Genomic DNA, 25668 nt, shown 5'->3' on the forward strand with positions numbered 1-25668 from the left:
CAGTCTTGAAGTTTCCAAAGTGACTACGAGCACCGGGGATACCCCGGAGGATCCCCGACTAGGGGCTATGATTAAAACCGGCAAGATCAAGGCACTCCCCACCCCCCAGGGGGCTCTGGCTACGGGGGGGGGGGGTTGACCCTAAGCCTTCCCACACACATTCCTGTGGTCAAACCGATCCTGCTGAGGGGGCAAAGAAGCAAGGCAAATTCCTTAACCCTTCAAGTTCCCTCACTGAGGGCTAATTCTTCAGTAGGCGCTAAGGGGGTCGCAAAAGCACCCTAGCCTTGCAAGCACCGGCTCTGCCGAGGTTCTGTGACAGAAGGCTAAAATGGAAATGAAGTCCCCCGATACCCCTCTGGTTAAGATGCCCTCACTGACACCTGTGAAGCAGTTCACCTCCGGCAGTAACAAAATGGTGGCCCAACCCCTGCGGTCTGAATCAGCCATTTTGACTAACTCTCACGCCAACATACTCAGTGGCTGGTACCTAGGGGCCTGTTTTTGGGGCCGAGCAGCCTTTTACACGTTATGCGGACAATAGGAATCCGTTCATCCCTCCAATGGATTGGCATGCTCTGTTTTTCGCTGCCACAGTCTCGCCCCCTCCTACGTCCGCACCCATAGTTTACGTGGATACAGCTGGTGGAGGGCAATCCTGGCAACCAACCTCTCTGCACTCCTGGGGGTATGCCCCCTCAGAGCAGCCTCTACCCACGTCTGTGCCTAGACCTTCCTTTGAGGATGCGTTTTTTGGCAAGTTCCAGGCCCTTATGCACTCTGATCCGATGAAGGTATACTTTAAGGATCTATTTAAAGAAATGCACCTCTTGAACCACAAACTGCTCCGGTTACTGCTCAGCAGGTTCCGGTAGTGCCGCCACCACCCCCCACCTCCTCCACCTCTTCCTGTAGAGCCCCCTCTTCCACTACCACCGCTGCCTCCATTCTCACCTGTACTTAGACCCCCTTTGCGCAAGTCTGCCCGCAGGGTCTGAGGTGCACATGCCGTGGATCAGGATTCTGTTCCAGCTGCATTGGCAAAAGCTCAAGCGGAGCAGGACAGCGAAGACTCACCCCGCTCTGTCAGAGCCTTTCATGACTGGGTTGTAGATTTGATGGCGTTGCTAGATATTCCAATACCCGAACCTCCGGCTCCACAAGGTGTACTTTCTAGAGCCTTTACTCTTTTGACACTGGAGCGCACAGGCCCTTTCCTTCAAAAGGATGTCCTAGCTGAAGCCTGCAAGGTCTGGGAAAAACCTAATTCCGGGCAGCACCTGAACAGGAAAATTGACACTGGCTACAAGCTACATGTGTCGGACATTCTCTTGACTGCATGCCCACTCCCCTCATCAACGGTGGTGGCAGCAGCAACGCTCCAGTCTAAGCCGTCCTCTACGGCAGCGTCTCAAGTGCTTTCCAAGGAGGACAAGCTTCTTGATGCCATTGGGGAGAATAAAGTATTTTCCAATTTGGCTCTTCTGCTGCGACAGGCTAATACCGAGGTCATCCTGGCAGCTGCTAATTTCAAGCTGTGGAAGGAGCTTGCTGAGTTTCAGTAATGTATCCCGCCTGACTGGGTCGAAGATTTTAAAGGCGGCTTATCTGATGCCAGAGTTCTGGCTCAGGACCTGCTGGAGGGCACGGCCCATCATGCAGACACCAGAACCTTATGATTGGAGTAGACCTCACCCGGCAAGCGTAGCTGCATGCTACGAAGTTCGCGAAGGAGTTTCAGGACAAAGTACTTGATCTTCCCTTCGAGGGTAAGGAACTGTTTCACTCCTGCACTGATGAGGAACTCTCCAAAATGAAGGCAAGCACGCAAACTGCTAAATCTTTGGTCGGTCCTTGCCAAAACCCCAGCTAAGGCAGTTTATACAGAGGTCGGGGTCTCAAACGAGGTCCTTCTCAGGCTGCAGAGGGTTCCAGGACCGCTGTGCACGCCGGGCAGAAGCTCCTGCTGGTGGGCGGTTTTTCTCTCGGCCAACAGCCTCCTCTTCAGCAACTGGTGGTCTCACCACCGATAAACAATATTTTCCATCGGTCTCACAAGACTCTGGTGGGAGGCTGAATATCTTCCCATCAGGAGGCGTGGCAGACCATCACAGAACTCTGATGGGTTTTGTCTGTCGCCCAGGCTTCTGCTTGCCCCTCCCTCATACCCCACCCTCCTCTTCAGCAGACTGGGTTGCCCTCCCTCCGAGCCGAGGTTCAGAAACCTCTAGACCTTCGAGCAGTGGAGCCTGTTCCCTTGCAACAGCAATGGGAGGGCTATTCCTCCTGTCTGTTTACAGTGCCCAAACCAGGCTGGCCTGTGCACTATCCTCGACCTCTCCAACTTCAATCTCTTTCTACCCCAAGAGAAATTCAAGATGATTACACCCAGCCAGATAAGGTCCTCTCTTTTTGGAAGGGCGATTGCCTCAGTGTGGTAGATCTTCAGGACGCTTACATGCATCCTGATCTGGGGCCCCTCACCGGGAATACCTTTTTGGTTCTCTGCGTGGTTCTCTGTGGAAACAGAATAATTCCAGTATCGAGTGCTACCTTTTGGTCTCGGCTCGGCACTGTGTGTCTTTATGAAGATGATGGCAGTCATTGTAGCATTCCTCAGACTGCAGGGAGTCCATGTATATCCATATTTGGACGATTGGCTTCTGTGCAGTCCTTGCCCGCAAGCTGCAATGGCTTATCTTAAATCGCTCCTCCAGCTCCTGTTCCATCTGCGGCTGTCAGTGAACTGGCGGAAATCGTCTATGATGGTCCTCAAGGCCTGATTTTTCTAGGTTTCTGTTGGGATACTGTCAGTACCAGAGTGTTGCTGACGGAGGACCGAATTGCGGACCTGTCAACCTCGTGCCAGCTAGTCCTACAGTCCTGCTATATGTCGGCCTGGTGGTTCCACGGACTCCTGGGCCTTAATGTCTCTTGTGTGCTAGCTCTACCTCTTTCAAGACTGAAAATGAGGTGCACTAGGCTTGCTCTTCGGAGCTGCTGGTCTCAGGCTATGGACCTGGACTCCAAGCAACCTTTCAGTGGAAACCTCCTTCCAGGAGCCCTGCACACAAGTCACGGCTACCACAGACTCCTATGTTATGTTACCTCGAGGTGTGCAATTTGTGGACACACCAGGGCAGGCGGCCCCATATCAATTAACTAGAGCTTCTGGCAGTTTTTCTAGCGCACAAAGCTTTTCAGCCCTCTATCATCAACAGTGTGGTTCGCATTCTGTGGCAATGTTCTACATCAACAAACGGGGGGGCACCAGGTCCCCATCTCTGGTGGATCTAGCTATCCAAATTTGGAATTGTGTGATCCAGCACAATGCCTGCTTCAAGCAGGGCACATTCAGTGCCACATCAATGTTGCGGCAGACTCCCTCAGCCGCCAATCTGTGGGGAGTTATGAGTGGAAGATGAACACAAGTGTTCTCACCAAGCTCTTCCAGCAATGGGGTGCTCCAGTGGTGGACCTCTTTGTAACTTCAACGAACAGGAAACTTCCTCCTTTATGCTTCCAGGGACAGTCTCAGACTGTCTTCCTTGGGGGACGCTCTCGAGATCCCTTGGGACATGAAAATGTACGCTTCCCTCCTTTGCTGATGATTCACCGATCAGGTTGCTGTGTATTCCCGACCTTCTTCACCAGAGCAATTGCCAGTTGTGGCACCCCTCCCCACAATCCTTCAGCTTGGCGGCCTGGTACCCAAGTTCCGGTCTTTAGCACAGTTCAACCTTTCAGAGGATAAAATGCGCGTAATTCAGGTGGCACATACGCCTTCTATGAGGGCTCAGTAAAGAGCAAGTGGCTCCGCTTTTGTAATTGGTGTCTAGCTAAACAGCTTGATTTCCCCCCCCCCCCCCCCCCCGCCCCCTGACAAGCTTCTATTGACTGTGTCTAGTCTTTTATATCAGACCTTGCAGCCTCTGACATCCATGTCTTATCATGTAGGACATTCCTATCTGCCGTTGCGGTCCCAGATCTAGATGGAGATGCAGCGATGCTCGTGCGCCTCACCCGGAGAGAATATGAAAGTTTAGCACCTCGCACCCCTCTGCATACACCTCTCAAACTCTCTAACCAAACACAACCACAAGCCTGTAACACAACAATCCGCACAAACCTCCCTACACTGCAACAACAAAACAAACCACAAATAGATTCGCATAACAGCACACGACTACCGACCGAAAAACACCCCAAACCCAGCCAACGGAGTTAACTGGGTTGAGGCCGCTAACAGCACATCACTGCTCTCTTGCACATTTCCAGCTTATTCCCACTAACTTACCCCCCCCCCCCCCCCCCCTTCCCTTTTGTTTTTCAGAGCCGCCAGGGGACCACTCCGGTGGTGATAGTGTGCGGTGCAAATATCCTTTAACATTTACATTGCCGCTTATCTGTATACAGACAGTTGTTCTTTTTCACTGGCAAACCCAGTCATCAAGAGACATTTTGCAGGTCTTCATCTTATTCCTCCAGTTAGGCCTCCTCATCCAAATTGGGATCTGAATGTAGTCCTCACAGCTTTGTTTCATAAGCCCTTTGAACCTATGGCCACTACCGAGCTGAAGTACCTTTCTTGATTGTGGTAACATCTGCAAGAAGAATAAGTGAGCTTCAAGCTCTCAGTCGGATATCTGTTCTAACATTCCACAAGGATAAGGTTGTGCTTCGTACCCATCCTTCTTTCCTTCCCAAAATTGTCTCAAGAGTTCCACTTGAACCAGTCAATAGCCTTACCAATTTCCTTTTCGAACCTGGTCTCCTATGCTGAGAGGGTTCTACACAACCTAGATGTCAGACGAGCTCTGAAGTTTTACCTCGATAAAACAAGCTAACTTAGAAGTTCTGCACAACTCTTTGTTGCGTTTTGTGACCCAGAAGGGAAACCTGCCTCGAAAGCATCCATCTCTCGTTGCATAGCGTCCTGTATCTCCCTTCCCCAGGCCTTTTGGACCTTGCTGCAGGACCGGGTTACCAGGAGAATTATCCTGGTATTGTGTTATCAGTTCCTTACAACCAGGGGAAGGACTCCCTTCCCCATGTCTTTTTTTTTTTTATTCATTAGGCTTCACACCTACAACATCCAACTGTTGAGTGTTAGGAGGGTCCGTGACCCTGGCTTCTCTTCTTATTTGAACTGGCCCGCTTGGTTCACTTCCCTGCCAAGTACTGCCACGAGGAAGATGGCTTGTATTACTTTTTTGCTTTGGGTCCCAGGCCCTGGTTTCTCTACTTCTTTGAAATGGCCCACTTGGTTCACTCTCCTGCTCAGTAGTTCCACGAGGAAGATGACTCGTATCTTGTTTAGGGTCCCTGACCCTCCTTTGGCTGTCAGTGTCGTGAGGGACTTGCTCTCTCAAGTTCTCTTGATGGTATTTGGGGTCCTCAACCCTTCCCTGGTGGTAAACAGGCTTTGTTCAACCACTACAATGAAGAGGAGAAAGTTTGTAGGCTTTTTGCCCCTTCCGTGCCACCCAAGCGTTATGGTTGCAAAGGGGCCTAGGGACCACTAACTAACCCTCTTGGTTAGCTGTCCCGTGTTCCACAGGAGATTGGGATCTCCCGTGCCACCCTTTACCTTGTTGGGGGTTTGACCATATCGCTGTGGCTTCCTGGGATGGCAGGCGTTCTGTTAGACTTCTCTGGTGTATTTCTTTCCCTGGGTGGCGGGTGTTCTCGGCTGCCTTCTGTGTTCCTTCCTCCTCTCGTCACTGCTGTGCACTGGTCTGTTTCTTCGGACCTCCCGATCATCAGTGTACTGCCAGCGTCCTTGAGGTCTCTCCCTCCAGATCAGCGACGCAGGTTTGAATCTCCCACATCCGGTGTGAAGCGCACCTACCGCGACTGCCCAAGACAGCGTTTAGTCCATTGTTGACTTTTATACAATATTGCCAGCAGTGTCTGGGCCCATTATATAAGTCCTTCATCTCTTTCAAAAGTTTGATCTTCATTGCTCTGTGGGGCCAACTAGTCCCAGACCTGAATAACCTAGGTTCCTGTTGTTGCGCTCAGTACCTTCTAGAACCTTGAGGTACTCTGCCTTTATAACAGTGCATAGGTCTACTGTCTACAAAGAGGTTACTAGAGGAAGGACAGACTAAAGTATGTGGGGTGTAATGTTCACATAAGGGTGGTACCCTAGATGATCATCCTTATCCCCAGAGGGGGGGGGGATCCCTCCCCAAGAGATCCTCCCGTATTATACCACCCCCGGGTAGCGGCCACATGCGAAATGGCTCCCCCTCGGGGAGAAGTCGTGACATCTAGTTAATCGTCACGGCAACTAGAAACCCGGCTCAAGATGAGAACTAAAGGTTGAGAGGAACTAAAGGTATTTTGAAGTTCTCCAGCATGGGGTCTGGCATGGATTCACATGCTCATGAATATTCCCCGTCGTCAGGCTGGGAATCCTTGGTAAAGAAAAAATCAGTATCAGTTTCGTTTCTGATCTGTCTTTCGTAGTAGTAACCAATCACTGATCTCTGCATCATACTGACCACATCCAATGACTGCCCTCTACCTAAGCCCCGCCTCTGGCAGCCATCTTCAGATTTTTACCGCACATTCAAGTGTTGGGAGTCCTCGTGCTTAGCTCTCGAGCTTTTACTGCGTGTTTCGCGCTTTTTCAGGTGAAATTCACATTTTTTCGGTTATTCGAGCCTCAAGCTCCACCGTTTCTACTCCCGTTAACGGCTACCCGTTGCAGGATTTTCCTACGCCCCTCAAGGGTGAAGATTTCGTTGAATCAACTTCTTGGAGGATTCCAGAAGATTCGCGGCCTACTTCGAGATGGCCCAGGATGCGAGTTTGTCACCTGGTCCCAAGCTGTTTCGCAGCTGCCCTGGATGCGGGCTGCAGAATGTGTTTAAGGAAGACGAACATTCGCGATGCCTCTAATGTCTTCATGGGGACAAGACTCATGTAGAGAAGGACTGCCAATTCTGCAAGAACTTGTCGGAGCGGGCCATGAGGGACCGTCGATCCCGTCTCGCAAGCTGGTTGGAGAAGGGCTCGACGGGTGAGAAGAAGAAGAAGAAGAAAGGGTCCGAGCGGGCTTCCAAGTCCTGTGCGGGCGCCCCGGCGACGGGGGCCCAACACCAGGCCAAGCGCCGCGAGTCCGCTGGCTCCGGGAGCGCCGAAAGGTCGGGCTCTTCGGTCGCCAGGCACCGTCAACCACGAGCCAACGCTCCGTTTCGGGAAAGAGGAAGTCCGAGACCCCGGGTAAGCTTCGGGAGAAGCCCCGTCCGATCTCGGAAGAGGGGGAGCGAGGTTTCGCCCCTGCCCCGAAGGAGAGGGCCCGGGACGCACCTAAGGTGGTCAAGGCCCCTACCCAGCAGGCGAAGGCCTCTATCGAGGCTATCGCGGTGACTCTGGCCAAGCCGGCAGAGACACCGCCAGCGGAGACCGCCTCCGGGAAAAGAGTTTCCCTGCCGCCAAGGAGGGAATCCTCTTTTCAGCCCATCGTCGTGGCCGCCATGATGGAAGAAGCGAGGGGGGGGGGTGGGGCAAGGTGCCCTCTTCGAGCTCGGAGTCAGCCTCGGAGGAGGAACTGACCGAGGCCGTGAGGAACCTCGAAGTTCAATTCGAGAAGGTTCGATCCCGTCAGGAAGATCCTCGGGAGATAACCGAGGAAGACGACGATGGTGAGGAAGAGCGGCCTTCCCTTCCGGCGCAGCCGGATCCTAGGCCTCAGGATGGCTCGGCGGCCATTTTGTCTGCCATCCAGTCCTTATGCTCTGAGATAAGGACGAGATTCCCACGGCCCAGGCCGGAGGACCCGCAACCTGGCACGTCGGGAAGTCCTCAGAACAAACGATGGAGGACCCAAACCTCTCCTCCGCTCGACCCCGTAAGGCCTACAGTTCCCTCCTCATCCTCCCACGAGTCGGGAGATGACGGTGCGTTGGGCTCGACGACGGGTTCTGTGGGCGAAGACGACGGAACGGGTCTCCCGTCTCCCGTCGCTCGGGCCTCGCCGCCCGAGGAGATTGTATCATTCCACGCCATGATCGCCAGGGCGTCCGAATTGTTCCAGCTCTGCCCGGAGGAGCAGAAAAGAAGGTTTCCTCTATCAGAGGAAGACGGTCATTGCGGTGCCCCTAATCGATGACATCTGGGAGGAGGGCCTGTCGGTTCTCAAGAACTTCTCCACGGCACCAGCCAAACGGGACCGGTACGAGAAGAAGTACCGGGTCCCCGAAACCGCTCCCCTGTGCCTCAGGGCCCAGCCAACGCCAGACTCGGTCGTCTCGGCGTCGGCGAAGAAGAAAGCGGCGGGGTCAGGAGCGTCGACGTCGAATTCCCTGCCGGACGGCGAGGGAAAGAAGTTGGACGCCATGGGGCGGCGGGTCATTTCGTCGGCGGCAACGACGATCAAAGCGGCCAACGCCCTGGCGATCGTGGCCCGTTACGACATGGAGTCTGGTCTAAGCTAGCCCCCATATTGGACTTCCTGCCGGACGACAAGAGGTCCGAGGCTCTGGAAATACTGCAAGAGGGCGAGGTGGCGTCGGACCACGCCATAACGGTGGCAACCGATATTGCCGATACTGGGTTCCGCCAGATGGGCAACGGTGTTTGCCTACGACGACGGGGTTGGCTCTGGGCGACTGACTTCCGTCAGGTCGTCCTGATCAGGGTGTTGGACATGCCGTTCGACGGCAGCAACTTGTTCGGGAAGGCGGTGGACGAATCCCTCCAAGCCATAAAAACGGACACGGAGACGGCCCGCGCCCTAGGAGCCCTTCAGCAACGACGGCCCTTTCGGAGCTCCGGAGGCAGAGTGCCTTCACAGGATCCAGCGGTGGCTCGTCCTACTGCCAGGCGGCACGCTCCTCGTCTCAGGAGACCTACAGGGGTCGCGGCAAGCAGGGAGCGCCTCGCCGCCGTCGGCAAGGTGGCCAGGGCGGCAAGGCCACCACCTCCAAGCAGGACTGAACCGGCCGTGGTCTCGGACCCCACCGAAGCACCCCGGTGGGAGGCCGGCTGATGAACTTCGTCGGCGTGTGGAAGTCCATCTCCACCGACCGTTGGGTGGGTGCTGGATACCCTGGCAAGAGGTCACTCTATCGAATTCCTGACGAAGTGCCCTCACGTTCCACCTGTGGCCAGGAAGGAAAATCACGTCCCGCAACTGCTGTTGGAAGTACGGGCGATGCTCAGGAAAGGCACCATCGAGCTTGTCCCGAAGAGGCTCCGGGGCTCCGGGGTATACTCAAGGTACTTCCTCGTCAGGAAGAAGACGGGCGGCTGGCGCCCCATCCTGGACCTTCGTCGTTTGAACAAATACATCAGATCACAAAAGTTCAGGATGGTCACCCTCCAGCGTGTACTGGGACAGCTGGAGGAAGGCGTCTTTCTATCGTCGTTGGACCTGGAGGATGCTTACTTCCACGTTCCCATCCTCAAAAGTCACCGAAAGTTCCTCAGGTTCGTCGTCCAGGGACGCCACTACGAATTCAGAGCACTGCCGTTCGGATTGAAGTCGGCCCCCAGGGTCTTTACCAAGTGCCTAGCACCAGTGGCGGCGCGGCTGCGCCTGCAGGGGATTCACGTCTACCCCTACCTGGACGACTGGCTCATCCGCTCAAGGACGAGGGAACTCGCCGTCGAACACACTGCGAGGACCGTCCAGCTACTCACAGACCTGGGATTCGCCATAAACTACCCAAAGTCCTACCTGGTGCCGTCGCAGGTGGCCCTGTTTCTGGGAGCGAAGCACGATACAGTGAGGCGCCTGGCGGCCCCGTCGGTAGAACGGACGAAGACCATTCTAGGCAAAGTGCAGCGCCTGCTTGCCACGGACGTGGCCAGGGTGAGGTACATCAAGTCCCTCCTGGGGAGGATGTCCTCTTGCATCTACCTGGTGCGCCTCTGCAGACTACGGATGCGCCCTCTTCAAGAATTTCTCGACGCCCGTTGGATGCAGGCGACGGGCACCTTCGAAGACGGGGGTCCCCCTCAACGAGGTGTTCCGTCGGGCGCTTCAGTGGTGGAGCGTTCGAGCGCACCTCACGGCGGGCAAGGACTTTCAAACGCCGGCGTACCAGGAGACGGTGACGACGGACACCTCCCTGGAAGGTTGGGGCGCCCACACCGGAGATCTCCACGCAAGAGGCCTCTGGCTCCCGGAAAAGAGGCTCCTGCACATTAACGTCCTGGAACTCCGAGCCGTGTTCTGGGCTCTCAAATCGTTCCTCCCGTCGCTCAAGGGCAAGGTGGTGCGGATCTTCACGGACAACACCACGACAATGTTTTACAAACGGAAGCAGGGAGGCACCAGATCCCCAGCTCTATCCAAGGAGGCACAAGATCTGTGGCACTGGGCGGTCGCCCAGGGGATTTCCTGGTTCCCTTCCACCTGGCAGGAGAAAGCAACACCATCGCTGACTCGCTCAGCAGGGAGCTGCGCGCGCGTCACGAGTGGGAACTGCGCCAGGATCAGGTGGATCTACTCTTCCGACGATGGGGCAAACCCCAAATCGACCTGTTCGCAACAGCGATGAACTCGAAGTGCAAGAGGTTCGCCAGCAGGTTTCCCCAGCCGAGAAGCATGGGCGATGCGTTCTCGTTCCCCTGGGACGGCCTATACCTGTATGCGTTCCCTCCGTTGCTGTTGCTGCTTCGACTCATCAGCCAGCAAAAGAGGTCCCGGTGCAGGATGATCCTCGTCGCACCGGCGTGGCCGAGGCAGATTTGGTTCCCGGACCTTCTGGACTTGTCAACGTCCCCTCCCATCAAGCTGTCGGCAGACGCAGACCTTCTCTCCAGAGAAGGAGGCGCCATCTTCCACCATGACCTGGCGTCGCTGAACCTGCAGGCCTGGCTCCTGCAGCGCTATAGTTTGGAGGCTACGATATACCGGCCGATTGCAGAGCGGTTCTTGCAAAGGCCAGGGTGTCCTCGACTCTCAAATGCTACGGTCATAAGTGGAAGAGGTTCTCTATCTGGTGCCGAGCACAGAAGATCAACCCCCTACAGATTACGGCCCCTCAAGTGCTGCCGTACCTGCTATCGCTGGCAAAGGCTGGGCTAGCCCATGCCTCCATTAAGATTCATCTGGCGGCGATCTCCAAATATACCAGAACCACAGAACGGACGTCCCTGTGGTCCCATCGACTGGTAAAAGAGTTTATGAAAGGACTGTTCCTGTCGGTCCCGCCGGTGAAGGCCCCGGCCCCGGCGTGGGAACTTGGTGCTGACCAGGCTCATGGGGGGGGGGCCCCCATTCCAGCCGATACACTCCGCACCTATGAAGTTTGTGTCGTGGAAGAATGCGTTCCTGGTGGCCATTACCTCTGCACGACGAGTGGGAGAGATTCAGGCCCTATCCTGCAAAGCACCGTACTTGACTTTACATGCCTCGAGGGTGGTGCTTAGGACGCACCCCTCCTTTATGCCCAAGGTGCCGTCGGACTTCCATCTTAACGAGCCCTTGGTGTTACCTGTTTTCTTCCCGTCTTCTACGTCGCCGGCCGAGAGGACTTTGCACTCGCTGGATGTGGCTAGAGCGCTAAAGTTCTACGTGGACCGCACAAAGAGGTTCCGGAGGACATCACAGCTGTTCGTGAACTTTGGACCTGTGAATCAAGGGAAGGCTCTCTCGAAGTCTTCTATTTCCAGAGGGCTCTCCGGCTGCATCATGCACTTTCACCGGTTGGCTAACCGACCGTTGCCAGGCCGTCCGAGAGCCCATTCGACCAGAGCGATCGCTGCTACTACGGCGTTCTTATCTGGTGTGCCCCTGCTGGAAATCTGCAGGGCTGCTACGTGGAGGTCTACGCACACCTTCACAAGATTTTACTGCGTCGATCGGGATTCCAGGGAGGAGTCCAGGGTCGGCCAAGCAGTGCTGCGCAACCTGTTCGCTTAAGGTGAGACTGGTGAGGAGGTAAGAGATGCTTAATGTTGAGTTTTTTGTATCGCTTAATGTTGAGCCTTTTGCCACCCCCCGTGGTTGTGCATGTGTGTACTGCTATCTATTCTTATATTCATGAGCATGTGAATCCATGCCAGACCCCATGCTGGAGAAGGAACAAGTTAACTTACCTGTAACTGTTGTTCTCCGGCATGGGTCTGGCATGGATTCACATGCGAACCCTCCCGCCTACCCCTCTGCGGCTCTTCACTTGGTCATACTTCACGTGCTACCAAATCTGAAGATGGCTGCCAGAGGTGGGGCTTGGGTAGAGGGCAGTCATTGGCTGTGGTCAGTATGACGCAGAGATCAGTGATGGGTTAATACTCCGAAAGACAGATCAGAAACGAAACTGATACTGATTTTTTCTTTACCGCGGATTCCCAGCCTGACGACGGGGAATATTCATGAGCATGTGAATCCGTACCAGACCCATGCTGGAGAACAACAGTTACAGGTAAGTAACTTGTTCCAACCCTGTCCCAATGGCCCACTTTAAGGGACAATAGTGACTTTTAAGCTCTCTCTCCCCCACCCCTAAAGACTTTTTTTGAGTATATATCCTTTAACTCTTGCCTGAACGTCCCTGCTTATCAACCCAGAGTGCTGTTCTCATCAAACGTCTGCATTCTCTGTGTTTCTCTTAGATGAGTGGGACATTTGTGTTTTAGTTAGTGTTGTGCATTGATTTAAAAACCAATAATTAAAATCCTTACTTTATAGAACCTTGATTGGACATTATTTTATTTTAGCACCACTGTTTTATTGTTGTTTCTGTTGCAACTGTATTCACTGACAGCCCTCCTGAAGGCATAGCCTGCCCTTGGCCCACTTTACCCCAATAGGGGGCTGTGGGTATACCTGTGGGGCTGTGACTATTTCACCTTTATGATTGGGAACACTGCTGGTTTAGCAGTAATGTGGGGCCAATTAGGCGGTTTATCCATTACTCATTCCCAATCGGTTACAAATAAATATTGTGCAGGGTGCAAATTTCAAGTTGCAAACTACCAGCTGGGAATGAATGGCACCCTCTGCCATTCTGAAAGCAATGTCATGCAGTGCGCGGAACACACAAACAAGCACAAAATACTGCACCATATCACATATGTGATGGGCTATATAGAAACCTTAGTGATTTAAAAGGCATCTCAAATATTTCACACATGAGTGTCCTGCGTTAGAGCCCTATGTGGTCCAATAAGTACTTTGCACACAAAATAAAGTTGTTGTCCCATGAAAACAAAATGATATATTCCTTTGCCCTTAACTGCACCCACGAATCATGCGGTCCGTTTGTTTTGTTTTTAAAAGAATACCTTTGTTACCCATTTTGCCATTTCTCTTAGTGTTACTTGCCCAGCATTAATTGTGCGAACATTTTTTTCCTGCACTATTCTGGACACAGAAGACCATGGTTTGAGGTTTCTAAACTCCTATCATATGGGTGGTTACTCGCTTACTGTGCCCTTGTAAGCCCTTTAAACCTTTAAGCCTCTGTATCTTTCAGTACTGGGCAGACATTCAAATGTCAAGTGTGGCACTACATGGACAGAAATTGGGCAACAAATACATTCATAGAAACAGCCAAACAGCTAAGCGCTATAACAGCCTGTGTTACACCTTAGTAGGGAGTAGAAATTCTTGCACACAAAAACATGGCCACAAAGGAGCCTGCCCCCTGCTTCCTCCCACATAGCAGCAAAGCTCTGCTGGATTAGAGATGCCAGCAGAGCACTTCCACAGGAAGGGCCTCTAATAATGTTGTTGCATCGATCATGGATGTTGTTGGATGGTATGCCATGGAGACGGAATTTGTTGGTAATGAAGGCGTCCTTTGTCTCTTTGGACGTAGAGCGCTTTTTATTTTTTATTTTTTTGGGAGGCACAGAATGTGTCAGTTTGGAAAACATATCAACCGTTACCATCAGTACTGTGTTCCCTTTACAGAGCGGTAGTTCCACAATACAATCCGTGGAAATGGTGTGCCATGGAATAAGGTGGAAGTTCCGGTTGAGTTCGTTTGCCAATAGGCATTCCTTGGTCATACTTGGATTGGGCACAGACGGGACAGGAGGATACCATCGTACAAGATCCTTCTCCAGAGACGGCCACCAGAAATTAACAAGTTCTTTGGTTGCTCGTGTACTGTGATGTCCTGCAATGAGTGAATCGTGACACGTGTTTAGACCTTCTTTCTGTAAATCTTTGGTGGGAAGATAAATCTGTTGAGCATGAAAAAGCACTGGCTGCACTACTCTGAACATTGCTGCCCCGCTCTGGGTAAGTGCAAGGAGGGAAGAGACTGTAGGGTTACAGTACAGCAGACTGGTAGGTCAGCAGGGGAGGGAGAGAGAAAAAGCAGAGGAGAAGAGGAAAGTTTTGAACTGCTTCCGTAACTTCGGGTGATCCAGCTCAAGTTTGAGAGGGGCAGGGAGGCCATTCCAGTGGAAGACACCTGCAGAGGCGAGAGATCTACCACCCACTCTCTGGCTGGAGTTTGTTCTGAACCTAAGAACACAGTGTGCCTTCCAGTCGGTGTAAGGGTTGTGTTCTTCCAACCATGGCAGGGCCAGAATGATAGGGTAGGTAGATGTCTGTATAAGATCCAACAATTTCACCTCTTGATGATGAATGAAGAATTGTATAGGTACTGTGTTAGCCACTATGGGACCACCTTCCAAAGGATGTCTGTGAACCGCTTGAACAGGCATAACAATCCTGAATGGGAATGCTTTTAGCCTTGGCCCAGGACTGGTCCCTGAAGATCCCAGCAGTCCAGGAATCCACTAAGGCAATGGTATCAATTTTGCCCGATAAAGGCAGTATGACAACAATTCAACGTACCAATAATGTAGACGTTTTGGTAGAAGAAAATCCTGTGTTACCTAAGGGATTTAGAGCATACTCCCATAACACCGTCCCTCCCAAGGTCTGGAGCTGGCGTTTCCCGGACACCTAGGTGAAGCTACAGGACCAAGGTGCAACAAATGTTCTGCTGAACCAGAATACATACATAGGCACTTCACTCTTCGATCTGTCCTTTCTTCATCGGATAGAGGACCCCTTGGAGTACCGATCTGCATAGGTTCCAGGGTTTCATTTTCTTTTAGAACAGGTAAAGGAAGAGGTCGGAATGTGCTCTTGTTGTTTTTCTTTTCTGATTTCTGTTCTTGCAATCTAAAGTCATTCTGTCATTTACGTTTATTAAGTGCATCAAAAGTCTGGGGACGAGGAATGGAAGCAATTTCATCCAAGTTCCTTGTTAAGCCCTCTGCGGAACAAGGTGAAGCATGCTTTTTCATGGCCATCTTGTAGTTTGAGAAATTTGCTTACATTTTGTGACATAAGTCGGAGTATCCATAGGACCTTGGACAAAATCCAATAAGGTGTCCTGGCTAGTATATGTCAATTCAGGGCGATCAAACATTCCCCTAAAGGCGGCGACGAATCCCATGTAGTTGTCCAAAAGAGGGTCCTCTGTCTGATGAATCGGAGATGATTAACCCTGGAAACCTGGCCTGGGATCCTTCTCATGTGGCCAGGGAAAGGCAGACACTTTCAAATCCTAACCCTGGGAGTGGTGTTCTGCGGGAGGTTCACATGGGGGCTGAGGGAATCCGGCCAGGAAGAATGGGAAACCCTCTTACATAATTTCCCCCAAGAGCCCGACCTTTTAATAGCCTATTCTAAAGTAGAAACTGTTAGAAAAGTACATTTTGTTATTGTAGACTAAAGTCCCATAATTCCCTAAGTACTGGGACGAAGAGGATGGCAGAGGCACAGGATTGCAGGTTGCAGTCAATTAGGAATAATGACCCACACCTGAGGAGGACTGGGAGGCATAAAAAGCCCCCTCCGGGGCAGGCCATGGCTATGGGCAGGTGCAGCTGTAGAAGGTGGAGTAGTTTTCCTAAGTGGCAGAAGCAGATGTTGTGTGGGAGCAGAGACACCGGGTCCACGGTGGCGTGTGAGGTTGATGCAGGTCCTGAGAGGGTTCTGATTGTGCCAGACCGTAATTGCAGAGCTGACACAGTGGGAAGCGTCCAGAGAGGCGGCTCTCCCTCGGAGGAACGCAGAAAGCGCACCTTTCAATCACTTCACCCTTGTTTTACAAACATCAGCTGCAGGCGAGCACCGACGTGTTGTTGGAGCCAGGAGAGCCCTGCCATGGAGGACCATGGAGAAGAGATTGCTGGACCATCTGGGGAAAGTAAAGCAGATGACCTGGAGGCAGCGAGGTGAACAGACGTGCACGCCAGACCCAGTGAGTTCACTGTTGGATAGTGACCTCAGAGCGCTCTGTATCCGCAGGCTGGCCAAGTCCAGGGGTCTTAACTATACTAAAATGATAAGCAAAGTAAAACGAGTGAAAAATAACTCTTTTGAATACCAAACTAATAGAAAACACGTTTACTCTAATGGTAACAACCAAACTGATTTAAAAGGACACAGATGGCAACATAAGAATCTGATTGCCATATAAGAAGCATTTTGATTGTGACATTGAGCCAGCATTGAAAGAGGGGATATCTATGCTTGAAAAGATATTGCCAAAGCCAAAAGAGAAATATACCAATTGTCCCTGGGTTACAATCCCACCGGAAAAGTGCTGTGTCCGTGACACTTGCATCGGCTCGAACATTCAAGCCGACGCTAGTCACACGGGCACAGCACTTTTCAGGTGGGATTGTAACCCAGGGACACATGAAAAGGGGGCACCAATTTGCGCATCCACGGATAAGGAACAAGACAATGGATGCGTTTAAAATGAATGCCCTATTTTGAGGAAGGCTCTGCCAGAGCCGAAACACGTGTCAATAAAGGGGCACTCCTACAGGAGATATGCAATTTCAAAATCTCCATTTGAGTCAGCAGATTATTCCAATAATGAACACATGTGGCGCTGTCAATGTGTGAAAACCTGGTACAAAGTAGTCTAAAAACCTCGCAGGGGAGGTAGTGGTTCCTCCGTCTTCACTTTCACACTGACGCAACACCAGCAATTTGCTTTTTTCTAAATAAAGGGCGTAAGATCGAAGAGGTTGACCCCCAAAAAACGACCTCAACTTCCCACAATAAGTTCGAAGTAGGCCTTCATTTTATCCCCTCATTCCTCCCGGATCACTGGGTCTCTGAGTAGCTCCCCCGGGGTCTTCCATTTCCAGACACCCAATGACCTTCCTTGCATGTTCATTTCCATCGAGACTATATTATGATCCGCTATCCCCAGGGGGCCTACCTCGGTCTCCTTCACTCTCCCTAGGAGGTTCAATGATACCCATATGTAGTCGATTCTTGATTGTGACACATGGACCCGCGAGAGAAATGTGCCCCTTCTGTTCCCCCTTCAAGGGCCGACAGACATCCCTTAGTCCTGCATTCTCGAATCTCTCCCGCAGTTGGGGGGGGGGGGGGGGATGCTACTGCTCCTCCCCCAAAGCCTCCATGTCTCGTCCTATCCCGTCCCTTGTGCCGAGCCATGTTGAGATCTCCCATCAAAATAATATTCCCCCTAGCAAAGACCTCCAGGACTTCCAGGAGACCCCTCATAAAGTGTTCCTGCCCCGTGTTAGCTACGTATACGGATGCTATAGAGTAGGCCATTCCCATATATTCTCCTTTTATCTTCTGCCCTTATCCCTTTGAATCACTGAGACTCTGAAGTCCATGCTAGTCTAAATAACCAGCGCTACTCCTCTCGATTTGGTTTGGCCTGATGCAAAACATATTTGAGAGAAGCCTCCAAGCTTGAGTCGTCACTGGTCCTTTTTCAGGAGGTGGGTTTCCTGCAGAGCCAATACATCTGGCCTGTCGCCCTTGGGAATCTTTCGAACTTTTTCCTTTTGAGAGGGTTGTTGAGCCCTCTCACATTATGGATCACCAACTTGAATTTTACGAGTGCTCTAAATTTGCTCGTAGTCTCCTCTCTTTTGTCTCTTTCTCTTGATCCCGGTCTATTAGCCCATTTCTCCTCCCTACAGTGGTGCCCTGATCCCTTGGATCCTCTGTTTTCTGCCTATTTGTTTGGGTAGTTGCCTCCCCCCTCATACATCTGCCTCTGCTTTTCCCTCCCCCAATGGACTTCTCCCTACTCATTCCCCTCTTCTCCTTCCCTCCCTTCCCCGCTTGCCTCGCCATCCCAGACCCCATCCGCCGTTCCTGGTTCCAATATGTATACTCAGAGTCCCTGTGCGCCTAATCATTCCTGTTTGTCCACCACCCCCTTTTCACCTCTTGCTTGTAAATTGTACTTCGCCTCAGCTAACTTTGTGCCCCCTGAGGCAAGGGCCTCCTCTCCTGCTTTCAGGCGTGGGCCTCGTAGCGTCGCTTTCCTTCTTCGTGTCTCTCCCGCCGTTGACCAATCCCATGGTCTGGGCCTTGTCTTGTCCTCTGGTGGGGACGACCCTCTCCTAGGTGCTCTTTACCTATGTCCAGATGCCGAATCTCTGCTACCTCTTGAGGACTAGTTGCCCTCTTTTGCACCCCGTCTCACTTGAACACCAGCCCTGGGGAAGCTCCATTTATACTTAATGCTTCTTGTGGCCAGTTCCTTTAGAATTGGGCTCACGTGACGGTGTTTGACTAAAGTGCTATTTGCCATTTCTTAGTATAGGGCAATCTGTAGGCTCTTATACATCACTGATTCTTGTATACCTGCTGCATGCAGGACCTCTTCTTTTTGGCCATATCTTGCGGTTGGACCCTTGTTTAGGCAGCCCACCCTGTGGATCTGATCCAGTTCAATTGTTCCAGGATCTGATTCACCCAGTAGGTCCGCAAAGTGTTTCCTTCACTTCTTTATCCTGTACCGACTCCGGAAGAAGCTTTATTCTGATATTGATTCTCCGAGACCTGTCCTCCAGTTGCAGTACCATTTTCTGTGTTGCTACATTTAGGTATTCTATGGCCTCGCTGTTCGCTGTGGTCTCTTTGTCCACCTCCTGCAGGCCCCTTTTGAGTAAATCAGTCAGTTCCCCTAGCTGACCCATCCACTGCCTCATTTCCACTAATGCAGAGTTTAGGTCAGACCGCATGAGTTGGAATTGGTCTTGGAAGGTTTTAGCTAGTGTCTCCTGGAGGGACTGCATTTCTCTGGGAAAGTATTGGTGCTATGGGCTCCTCCACTACTGGTTCCTTCTGTGTTGTTGAGCAGTCTGGGTTGCTCTTTCCCAGGTCTCTTGGTTCAAGAGCTGGCCACATTGTGGGAAGGGTGCCCTGTATTTCCCTCATGGAGAGGCGCTTCCGGGGATCAGCCCTTGGCCTTGGATGGCATTAATGTCCCTGTGTTGCTCTGCCCCCTCCTTGTTGGGTCTTCTGTAGGGGTGGGCCAATGGTTTAGTCGCCCAACTTGCGATATGCTCCTGAGAGGGCCTTCTTTGCACCTCTCTGTCAGGGGGGGCCTGCTGTTAAAGGCCCCCGTGTCCACACCTTGCACTCTTTTCCACTGTGGTACCCCTTGACCACTCACTCCCACTGACCTCTTCCTTCCCGGACTCAGCCCCGGGGTACTCGGGGCACCTGAGGGGGGGGGTGCTATGTCCTTTTGCACACGTACCTGCTGTTGGTGTCCTGTTGGCCAAGCTGGGGCCTTCCTCAGTCCTTTCGTCCCTTACCCGGGCCCTCGCCTGTTTCTCTAGTGGGGGAGTGCTCCTTCGCTGCCCCGATGTTCACGAGGGTCTCTGCAATTGGGGCCAGGTACCATCCCTGCCCCGAATTCCTGCTGTTGCCTCTCCCCCTCTTCGCCATGTTCCCCCACGCTGGGAACGTGTGTTGGTTGTTTGGGCAGTAAACGCGGTGCGCCTTGTAGGCCCCTTTGTCATGGGGTGATTTTCTCACCAGAGGTCCCCCTGCTGCCGATCTGAGGGTGGCCCACCGGTTCCCACTCTCATTGTTCATAATGGGGGCCCTCTAGATTCTTTGGGACGCTACACCCTCTTGCTCTCTCGCCTGAAGTTTGCGTGTGGCCGGCAGGCAGTCAGGCCGGGGACCTCCCGGGCGTATCATCCCTTTACCAGGCCCTCACCTTTTTCTCTAGTAGGGGAGAGCTCCCGCACAACCACGATGTCCCAGTGGGTGTCTGCTATATGGCCTCAGGCAATCCCAGCCCGAGCCCCCGTTGTGCCTCTCCTCCTCCTCCTCCTCTTCTTCGTTGTGTACCCCCGCGTTGGGAGCATGTGAAGGTCGTCTGGGCGGGGTACCCGGTGTGCCTTGCAAGTCCCCGGGTCGGGCACTCCTCTTCCCATCTCCTCTCAGTTGCTGCACCTTCTTCCCCTTCCGTTTCCGCACCATCGTCCTCTCCAGTCGTGTGCCGTCCCTCACTGCCATGCTGAGTGGTGCCGGCTTTGGCTCTGCGCCTCCTGCTGTTTTAGAGTGTATCCCCTCTGTGTCGCCTCACTCTTGGGGTGGTCTCCCCTCTCTCCTAGGCTGACCTCCGTGCTTTTCCGCACCGTCAGCCGTATGGGGTGGTGGAAACGCCTTTGACTGAATCCGGGCTTGGGAGCAGCCGTCGACACGTCTACCTTGTGTCGGCGGCCATATTGGAATCCAAGCTCAAAAGGCTATGAATGCATCTGCTCTAAAGTCCTTGAGAGACATCGATACACGCAACCCTGATTTGGCATTGGGAGTGAATTCAGCTACAGGACAGTCAAAAGATGGGTTGGAAGCATGTATGGTCGATGGTAAGCGGGAGAGTAAAGGGTTGAAGATAGTAATCCCCCGTTTAAATCCTGCTAATAACAAGTCTGAGGGGAATATTGCCCAGCCGGGGCTTGACAATGGCTCAAGTACCGAACCCAGTGTGATCCTGGTTTCTGATACAGGGACTAATAACGAGCCAAAGGTGACTGGCTATTCTGATGCGGTAAACAACTTATCAGATGTTATGAAAAATAAAATAGTCACTGATAGAATTGATACTAACTTGGAAAATCTAGAAATGGGCATGCTTGATATTTTTGACTTATTCAAGAACCCGGATGCTCAGATGCATATAAAGATACCCCTCAGAGAGCTGAAGGGGAATGATAAGCCAATTGAAATTGCTGAGAATGATAGTAGGCTAAGGCTAATACATGACGAGCGTATGGGTGCACAAAGAGATAGATCAAAGGAAGAGAGAAGTCTTGAGGGAATTAGCAAAGAATCCTTGTCTATAGATCAGACGTGCACATATAAAGGGGTTTAAGGCATCCGAGACCCTGTGGTGAGGGTGACGGACAGCCTAGCACGAATGCCTGCACCAGAAATAATGTCAAAGAGTGACATCACACCATCTAAAAAAGAGGACACAGATGAAAAAGATCAGCCCTTGACTGTGACAAGTGTGAGAGAAATAATACAGGAAATATTGTCAAATAAAGTGGGAAGATTGCCTGCCTCAGAAAATGCAATCACAGGTAACGGTATGCCGATTGACAATAGATATAATGAACCAAGTAAAGGTTCCTGGGGAAAACCCATGCACGAAGCAAGTACACAGAGGACTGTTAGTTCTCCTCATGAAGATGCTATTAGGGAGCGCGAAGTGTACCCCCATAGAGTGCAGGATATGGCATATGAAAATTATGTGAATAGGAAAAATCTGAACGGTAATCAGTATGATAAAGTGAGACGGCCTGAATGTTCTAGTGATCCAAGTCTGATTGTATATTATGTGTTTGATGATAGCTATTATCCCATCTTAAATAGATCATATATCTTGAACTTGTTTAGAGAGATACCAGAACTGGCCCTTGTATCCTCATGTGATATTCAGCTAGTGGACTTTATTGATCCACATAGGATGGACTTTGTGCGCCTAGTGATTGCATTGCCGATGGTGCAAGCTCTTATACTCAAGGAAGCTGGGGCTCTGCAAAAGAGGGGGTTTGACACGTATGAGTATGTTGATTTTGGTGAGAATACACAAGAGAGAAACGCGGAGCAATACCCCCGAAATAATAATACAAGAGAGAAACAAAGGGTGATGAATCAAGTGGGGGGTGAGCACTTACCTCTAAGTGAAATGGACGAATGGAGATCGATGGCGGTTTCACTTAGAGATACTTTGGAACAACTAAAAGGTATGGGTAAATCCCTTTAGCGATGATAGTTTTTTTAAATTGATATCTTGGAATTCTAGAGGTCATACACACCTGGTACAAAACAAAAAAGTATGTATGAATTTAGAGAAATTTGACTTTGTTTTGTTACAGGAAACTTGGGCATGTGGACCGCTGCTTTGGGACGGCTTTGTTGTCCTCTGCCTGTTTGGCATGAAGGGCTCTAGAGGTCGCCCCAAGGGAGGTTTGGCGCTCGCGTATCGTAATGATCCAGATATATCTCTGATAAAAGAGATACATGTGCATGAGTCATGCCAAGCGGCCAATTTTAAAATCGTAATTAAAGAGGGCATTACCCACCTTATGATCATTAATATCTATTGGAATGATGTGGAAAATGATGATCGCATGCTTGAAAAACTGTTGTATGATCTGAATACATTGCTAGAAGAATGGATAGTGTCTACACCAAATGGTTTGATAATTCTAGCCGGCGATTTAAATGCGGATTGCGATGTAACAAGTAGTGAAAGAGCAGCGAGATTAAGTGGGTGTTGCAACCAAAGAAGGCGTTTAGATATTAAACAAAATAGAGGAGCCTTATGGTGTAATTTTGCAAACTCATGGAGGCTGATACGGTTGTTTAATGACAAACCCACCTGGAAGGCGTGTGGGCTTTCCTCAATTATTGATTTTATTTTCGCAAGCGAACATCTAATTGGAAATGGGACCAATATGCATGTGGAAGATAATTCAGAAAGCAATCATGCAATGTTATCAATGAACATAAATATAAAGAAACAAAATAACCTTACCAAAGTATATTGTGCCCAAACAACTGTTAATGTCAGAGGCTCGAGAATAAAGTGGAATATGAAAAAAACAGCGGAATTCAATGATATGATGATGCATGATTTTGAGAAATGTGCTCTGGAGGTAAAAAAGATCCAATACTCGGTTGACAAATTTGGCGAGTTCTTGGGTACAATGATGGCCAAGGTGGAGCAACCAACAGCCAAGGGCCAGGTTGAACAAGGATCTCTGTGTAATAAAAAAACAAAAGTTACTTGCCGATGATGCTGGGGAGCAATGTAGACGGAGACGACAAACTTATAGGAATTGGAGGTTGCATCATCAAGCCTTCTTACTACAGAAGGATGGTGAAAAAATGTTGAATGCAATGAATGAATGCAATTCGCGAAATTATTGGGCCATCATCAATAGTACGGAGATTACTCAAACTCAATTAAACACTAATTCCATTAGTGAAAAGGTATGGTGTGAATACTTTGAGAAGTTTTATGCTTGTTCTTGTAATGGTGATTTTATGCTTGAAAAGATGGCTTGTCAATGGTCCCTCGATGTTTCTGTGGAAAAAATACTATCCATAATAAAGAAAATGAAAGCCTCCTGTAATCTGGAACCCAACAATTTGGCCGTGGTGTTGATAAAGCAAAATGAAAGGTTGTGGGCGAAAATACTCCATATACTATTTAAAAATGTAATTGAGACGCAAACTATGCCAGTTTCCTGGAAAGTTTCATATGTAATTCTGATCTTTAAAAAAGGGAACCGACAGAGTACGACTAATTATAGACCAATATCTTTATTAAATATCGAGACAAAGATATTCTCGGCCATAATTCTAGAAAGTCTACTAAACTGGATGGAGGAAAAAGACATATTACATGTCCGACAGTTGGGTTTTCGTAAAGACTTGGGAACCGATGCTGGGGGGTCTAGTAGTTACAATTATGCAAAATCAAAGATCTAAAAAGGGGAACTGCCCCATATATGCTGCATCAATGGACCTCTCGGCAGCATTTGATACGGTGGATAGGCTACTCCTATGGCAGAAATAGGCAATGTTAAACATAGAGGGTGGCTTACTCTCCATGATCATTCACCTATATTCAAACACAACTTTAAAGGTTCGACTTAATAATGAGGGACTGATGTCTAAGGAAATTCATGCAAAGAATGGCTTGAAACAAGGCTGTGCATTGGCAGCAATCTTATTTAACTAATACGTCTCTGGAGCGAATGCTAGACTGGACCCTGCGGGCCTATTAGCCCCCAGGGTCGGTGGAATTGCGATCAAGTGGTTGGCCTATGCAGACGATTTAATTCTTTTTGACAAAACTAAGATCGGTCTTCAGAGGCTTATTGATGCTTTTGTTAGCTTCATAAGTGATCTGAAATTGAAAATTAATCCGCAGAAAACAGTGGTGATTAACCTAGGAGAAAGCAAAAAGAAATGTGTAAATCCTGTTTGGTTTGTTGAGGGTACTGCAGTCCGTCTACAGAACGCATTCAAGTACTTGGGATACTCTTTTGTTAGAAATATGTCCTATAGTTTTGTGAAACAATGTTTGGAAGCAAAAACCATTGATGCAGCGAAACAAATGAGTTATCGAAAGCAAGTATGGTAAATTTTCCATGAGTGCCTGTAGAGATTTCTATCTTATGAAGGTGATCCCAAGGCTGTCATATGGACTTGAATTCTACCCAGAGAAAGAAGCTTTACAGTTAAAAAGTTTTGAATCAAAAATCTGGAAAAAGCTATTATTTTTTCTGCCAAAATGTATACCGTTGGAGCTAATAAGATATGAGTTTGGCTTTAATTCGCTAAAATGTTGTATGGATTGCAAAAAAGCGATGCTTTACAGAAAATGTGTTCTTGCTAAGCAGAACTCAATATATCAAGTCTGTAGGAATGATATGGGGACATACATGTCGAATTTGAAAGTAGAGGTGGAAAAGATTCTGAGTAATATGGGTGTTACTTTGAATGTCCTTTTAGAAAGACCTGCTAAAATCAAAACAATGATTAAAGCCTTCGATTGGGTTGCGAATAATTCTGTAATAATAAACTCAAAATTATATGTGCAAGTATTATCGGTTTGGCAATGGTTCCCCGTACCTGAGCAATATCTAGTAAAATGTCCTTCACGGAACTTGCGACATAGTATTATGAGATTCAGAATGAATGTGATGAATACCAATGAAATATGTGCATTAAGAAAATTGATTCCACAGAATATGAAAGTATGTAGATTCTGCATGTGCGAAGATCTTCCAGAATCTCTGTCACATTTGCTGTTAGGCTGTACCATGCTAAAGAATGAAAGACTTGCTTACTTTGCTGAATTTGTAATTGACACCTCGTGTGTATTTAGAGAGCAACTCTGGTTTGAAATGTTACATGGTCGTAATATCATATTAAAAATAAGGGTGATAGCGTTCTTGGCAAATGTATGCAAAGTTACATAGAAGGACTGAAGTCTGGCATGTGTGGACACACGGATATATTCTCGGGAAACATGATCAGGTGTAAGCAGTTAGATGGAAAAGAGAATTATGTACAGTTGAGGGTATCAACTCTGGATGAGGAAAAATCAAGGAACCTTATTTATCATAAATTCTTTCAGTCGAAAGAAAAGAATTGAAGACTTGCATGTGAGTCTTTTTATGACTGTAAAAGTCTATGCAGTTGTGAGTAAAATGCTTACTATATGTGTAAAATGATGTTTTAAGATTGTTGTGTTAAATGATAAAATGTATTTTTGTACAATTTTATGTTTTGATAATGAAAATTTGTAAAGGTTTTTTTTAAACCAATATACAATAAATAAAAAAAAAAGTGTATTTTAAGGTATTTTATTGCCATGCCCAGAGAGATAAATTGTCTGA

General features: G+C 49.7%; 1 protein-coding gene across 1 annotated transcript in view; it reads left to right on the top strand.

The window, feature by feature from the left end:
• LOC138467383 (zinc finger protein 91-like) overlaps positions 1–25668 on the top strand; it is a 257857-nt gene that overhangs the window by 216421 nt on the left and 15768 nt on the right. The window lies entirely within an intron of this gene.

This window comes from Ambystoma mexicanum, chromosome 4q, assembly GCF_040938575.1.
Source record: "Ambystoma mexicanum isolate Mex_15411 chromosome 4q, UKY_AmexF1_1, whole genome shotgun sequence".
Lineage (NCBI taxonomy): Eukaryota > Metazoa > Chordata > Amphibia > Caudata > Ambystomatidae > Ambystoma > Ambystoma mexicanum.